Here is a 6,289-nt window from a genome sequence, read left to right on the forward strand (position 1 = left end):
AAACGAAACGAGCTATGGCAAAATGTTAAGAGACCTTTTTTGTAGAGAATTAAGTTTCCTACTTTTTATGTTCTATGATATTTTTTGATCAGAAGCGTAGTTTTCGAGATATATCGAGATATTTAAAAGTTCCGAAGCCGCACCAACATAATAGAGATACAGAAACACCGTGGCCCCTTTCTTTGAGATAACTCTGCACTAGTGCGAGCTGCAAATGCCACTTCCAGCTTAGCTGTGCAGAAGAAGAACAACAAGAAGAAGAAATATCTCGAAATATGTCCGTCAGGCCACTTCCCTTGAGATAAATCTGCAAATATCTCGGAAACGAAGCGAGCTATGGCAAAATGTTGAGAGACCTTTTTTGTAGAGAATTAAGTTTCCTACTTTTTATGTTCGATGATATTTTTTGATCAGATGCGTAGTTCTCGAGATATATCAAGATATTTAAAAGTTCCGAAGCTGCACCAACATAATAGAGGTACAGAAACACCGTGGCCTCTTTCTTTGAGATAACTCTGCACTATTGCGAGCTGTAAATGCCACTTCCAGCTTAGCTGTGCAGAAGAAGAACAACAAGAAGAAGAAATATCTCGAAATATGTCCGTCAGGCCCCTTCCCTTGAGATATATCTGCAAATATCTCGGAAAGGAAGCGAGCTATGGCAAAATGTTCAGAGACCTTTTTTGTAGAGAATTATGTTTCCTACAATTTATGTTCGATGATATTTTTTGATCAGAAGCGTAGTTTTCGAGATATATCGAGATATTTAAAAGTTCCGAAGCCGCACCAACATAATAGAGATACAGAAACACCGTGGCCCCTTTCTTTGAGATAACTCTGCACTAGTGAGAGCCGCAAATGCCACTTCCAGCTTAGCTGTGCAGAAGAAGAACAACAAGAAGAAGAAATATCTCGAAATATGTCCGTCAGGCCCCTTCCCTTGAGATAAATATGCAAATATCTCGGAAACGAAGCGAGCTATGGCAAAATGTTTAGAGACCTTTTTTGTAGAGAATTAAGTTTCCTACTTTTTATGTTCTATGATATTTTTTGATCAGATGCGTAGTTTTCGAGATATATCGAGATATTTGAAAGTTCCGAAGCCGCACCAACATAATAGAGATACAGAAACACCGTGGCCCCTTTCTTTGAGATAACTCTGCACTATTGCGACCTGCAAATGCCACTTCCAGCTCAGCTGTGCAGAAGAAGAACAACAAGAAGAAGAAATATCTCGAAATATGTCCGTCAGGCCCCTTCCCTTGAGATAAATCTGCAAATATCTCGGAAACGAAGCGAGCTATGGCAAAATGTTAAGAGACCTTTTTTGTAGAGCATTAAGTTTCCTACTTTTTATGTTCTATGATATTTTTTGATCAGATGCGTAGTTCTCGAGATATATCAAGATATTTAAAAGTTCCGAAGCCGCACCAACATAATAGAGATACAGAAACACCGTGGCCCCTTTCTTTGAGATAACTCTGCACTATTGCGAGCTGCAAATGCCACTTCCAGCTTAGCTGTGCAGAAGAAGAACAACAAGAAGAAGAAATATCTCGAAATATGTCCGTCAGACCCCTTCCCTTGAGATGAATCTGCAAATATCTCGGAAACGAAGCGAGCTATGGCAAGATGTTAAGAGACCTTTTTTGTAGAGAATAATGTTTCCTACAATTTACGTTCTATGATATTTTTTGATCCGAAGCGTAGTTTTCGAGATATATCGAGATATTTAAAAGTTCCGAAGCCGCACCAACATAATAGGGATACAGAAACACCGTGGCCCCTTTCTTTGAGATAACTCTGCACTAGTGCGAACCGCAAATGCCACTTCCAGCTTAGCTGTGCAGAAGAAGAACAACAAGAAGAAGAAATATCTCGAAATATGTCCGTCAGGCCCCTTCCCTTGAGATAAATCTGCAAATATCTCGGAAACGAAGCGAGCTATGGCAAAATGTTAAGAGACCTTTTTTGTAGAGAATTATGTTTCCTACAATTTATGTTCTATGATATTTTTTGATCAGATGCGTAGTTCTCGAGATATATCAAGATATTTAAAAGTTCCGAAGCCACACCAACATAATAGAGATACAGAAACACCGTGGCCCCTTTCTTTGAGATAACTCTGCACTATTGCGAGCTGTAAATGCCACTTCCAGCTTAGCTGTGCAGAAGAAGAACAACAAGAAGAAGAAATATCTCGAAATATGTCCGTCAGGCCCCTTCCCTTGAGATGAATCTGCAAATATCTCGGAAACGAAGCGAGCTATGGCAAAATGTTAAGAGACCTTTTTTGTAGAGAATTAAGTTTCCTACTTTTTATGTTCTATGATATTTTTTGATCAGAAGCGTAGTTTTCGAGATATATCGAGATATTTAAAAGTTCCGAAGCCGCACCAACATAATAGAGATACAGAAACACCGTGGCCCCTTTCTTTGAGATAACTCTGCACTAGTGCGAGCTGCAAATGCCACTTCCAGCTTAGCTGTGCAGAAGAAGAACAACAAGAAGAAGAAATATCTCGAAATATGTCCGTCAGGCCCCTTCCCTTGAGATAAATCTGCAAATATCTCGGAAACGAAGCGAGCTATGGCAAAATGTTAAGAGACCTTTTTTGTAGAGAATTAAGTTTCCTACTTTTTATGTTTTATGATATTTTTTGATCAGATGCGTAGTTCTCGAGATATATCAAGATATTTAAAAGTTCCGAAGCCGCACCAACATAATAGAGATACAGAAACACCGTGGCCCCTTTCTTTGAGATAACTCTGCACTATTGCGAGCTGCAGATGCCACTTCCAGCTTAGCTGTGCAGAGGAAGAACAACAAGAAGAAGAAGTATCTCGAAATATGTCCGTCAGGCCCGTTCCTTTGAGCTGAATCTGCAAACATCTCGGAAACGAAGCGAGCTATGGCAAAATGTTAAGATACGTTTTTTGTAGAGAATTATGGTTCCTACAATTTATGTTCTATGATATTTTTTGATCAGAAGCGTAGTTTTCGAGATATATCGAGATATTTAAAAGTTCCGAAGCCGCACCAACATAATAGAGATACAGAAACACCGTGGCCCCTTTCTTTGAGATAACTCTGCACTAGTGCGAGCCGCAAATGCCACTTCCAGCTTAGCTGTGCAGAAGAAGAACAACAAGAAGAAGAAATATCTCGAAATATGTCCGTCAGGCCCCTTCCCTTGAGATAAATCTGCAAATATCTCGGAAACGAAGCGAGCTATGACAAAATGTTAAGAGACCTTTTTTCTAGAGAATTGTGTTTCCTACAATTTATGTTCTATGATATTTTTTGATCAGATGCGTAGTTTTCGAGATATATCAAGATATTTAAAAGTTCCGAAGCCGCACCAACATAATAGAGATACAGAAACACCGTGGCCCCTTTCTTTGAGATAACTCTGCACTATTGCGAGCTGCAGATGCCACTTCCAGCTTAGCTGTGCAGAGGAAGAACAACAAGAAGAAGAAGTATCTCGAAATATGTCCGTCAGGCCCGTTCCTTTGAGCTGAATCTGCAAATATCTCGGAAACGAAGCGAGCTATGGCAAAATGTTAAGATACGTTTTTTGTAGAGAATTATGGTTCCTACAATTTATGTTCTATGATATTTTTTGATCAGAAGCGTAGTTTTCGAGATATATCGAGATATTTAAAAGTTCCGAAGCCGCACCAACATAATAGAGATACAGAAACACCGTGGCCCCTTTCTTTGAGATAACTCTGCACTATTGCGAGCTGTAAATGCCACTTCCAGCTTAGCTGTGCAGAAGAAGAACAACAAGAAGAAGAAATATCTCGAAATATGTCCGTCAGGCCCCTTCCCTTGAGATAAATCTGCAGATATCTCGGAAACGAAACGAGCTATGGCAAAATGTTAAGAGACCTTTTTTGTAGAGAATTAAGTTTCCTACTTTTTATGTTCTATGATATTTTTTGATCAGAAGCGTAGTTTTCGAGATATATCGAGATATTTAAAAGTTCCGAAGCCGCACCAACATAATAGAGATACAGAAACACCGTGGCCCCTTTCTTTGAGATAACTCTGCACTAGTGCGAGCTGCAAATGCCACTTCCAGCTTAGCTGTGCAGAAGAAGAACAACAAGAAGAAGAAATATCTCGAAATATGTCCGTCAGGCCACTTCCCTTGAGATAAATCTGCAAATATCTCGGAAACGAAGCGAGCTATGGCAAAATGTTGAGAGACCTTTTTTGTAGAGAATTAAGTTTCCTACTTTTTATGTTCGATGATATTTTTTGATCAGATGCGTAGTTCTCGAGATATATCAAGATATTTAAAAGTTCCGAAGCTGCACCAACATAATAGAGGTACAGAAACACCGTGGCCTCTTTCTTTGAGATAACTCTGCACTATTGCGAGCTGTAAATGCCACTTCCAGCTTAGCTGTGCAGAAGAAGAACAACAAGAAGAAGAAATATCTCGAAATATGTCCGTCAGGCCCCTTCCCTTGAGATATATCTGCAAATATCTCGGAAAGGAAGCGAGCTATGGCAAAATGTTCAGAGACCTTTTTTGTAGAGAATTATGTTTCCTACAATTTATGTTCGATGATATTTTTTGATCAGAAGCGTAGTTTTCGAGATATATCGAGATATTTAAAAGTTCCGAAGCCGCACCAACATAATAGAGATACAGAAACACCGTGGCCCCTTTCTTTGAGATAACTCTGCACTAGTGAGAGCCGCAAATGCCACTTCCAGCTTAGCTGTGCAGAAGAAGAACAACAAGAAGAAGAAATATCTCGAAATATGTCCGTCAGGCCCCTTCCCTTGAGATAAATATGCAAATATCTCGGAAACGAAGCGAGCTATGGCAAAATGTTAAGAGACCTTTTTTGTAGAGAATTAAGTTTCCTACTTTTTATGTTCTATGATATTTTTTGATCAGATGCGTAGTTTTCGAGATATATCGAGATATTTGAAAGTTCCGAAGCCGCACCAACATAATAGAGATACAGAAACACCGTGGCCCCTTTCTTTGAGATAACTCTGCACTATTGCGACCTGCAAATGCCACTTCCAGCTCAGCTGTGCAGAAGAAGAACAACAAGAAGAAGAAATATCTCGAAATATGTCCGTCAGGCCCCTTCCCTTGAGATAAATCTGCAAATATCTCGGAAACGAAGCGAGCTATGGCAAAATGTTAAGAGACCTTTTTTGTAGAGCATTAAGTTTCCTACTTTTTATGTTCTATGATATTTTTTGATCAGATGCGTAGTTCTCGAGATATATCAAGATATTTAAAAGTTCCGAAGCCGCACCAACATAATAGAGATACAGAAACACCGTGGCCCCTTTCTTTGAGATAACTCTGCACTAGTGCGAACCGCAAATGCCACTTCCAGCTTAGCTGTGCAGAAGAAGAACAACAAGAAGAAGAAATATCTCGAAATATGTCCGTCAGGCCCCTTCCCTTGAGATAAATCTGCAAATATCTCGGAAACGAAGCGAGCTATGGCAAAATGTTAAGAGACCTTTTTTGTAGAGAATTATGTTTCCTACAATTTATGTTCTATGATATTTTTTGATCAGATGCGTAGTTCTCGAGATATATCAAGATATTTAAAAGTTCCGAAGCCACACCAACATAATAGAGATACAGAAACACCGTGGCCCCTTTCTTTGAGATAACTCTGCACTATTGCGAGCTGTAAATGCCACTTCCAGCTTAGCTGTGCAGAAGAAGAACAACAAGAAGAAGAAATATCTCGAAATATGTCCGTCAGGCCCCTTCCCTTGAGATGAATCTGCAAATATCTCGGAAACGAAGCGAGCTATGGCAAAATGTTAAGAGACCTTTTTTGTAGAGAATTAAGTTTCCTACTTTTTATGTTCTATGATATTTTTTGATCAGAAGCGTAGTTTTCGAGATATATCGAGATATTTAAAAGTTCCGAAGCCGCACCAACATAATAGAGATACAGAAACACCGTGGCCCCTTTCTTTGAGATAACTCTGCACTAGTGCGAGCTGCAAATGCCACTTCCAGCTTAGCTGTGCAGAAGAAGAACAACAAGAAGAAGAAATATCTCGAAATATGTCCGTCAGGCCCCTTCCCTTGAGATAAATCTGCAAATATCTCGGAAACGAAGCGAGCTATGGCAAAATGTTAAGAGACCTTTTTTGTAGAGAATTAAGTTTCCTACTTTTTATGTTTTATGATATTTTTTGATCAGATGCGTAGTTCTCGAGATATATCAAGATATTTAAAAGTTCCGAAGCCGCACCAACATAATAGAGATACAGAAACACCGT

This window comes from Osmia lignaria, unplaced genomic scaffold (assembly GCF_051020975.1).
Source record: "Osmia lignaria lignaria isolate PbOS001 unplaced genomic scaffold, iyOsmLign1 scaffold0003, whole genome shotgun sequence".
Classification (NCBI taxonomy): domain Eukaryota; kingdom Metazoa; phylum Arthropoda; class Insecta; order Hymenoptera; family Megachilidae; genus Osmia; species Osmia lignaria.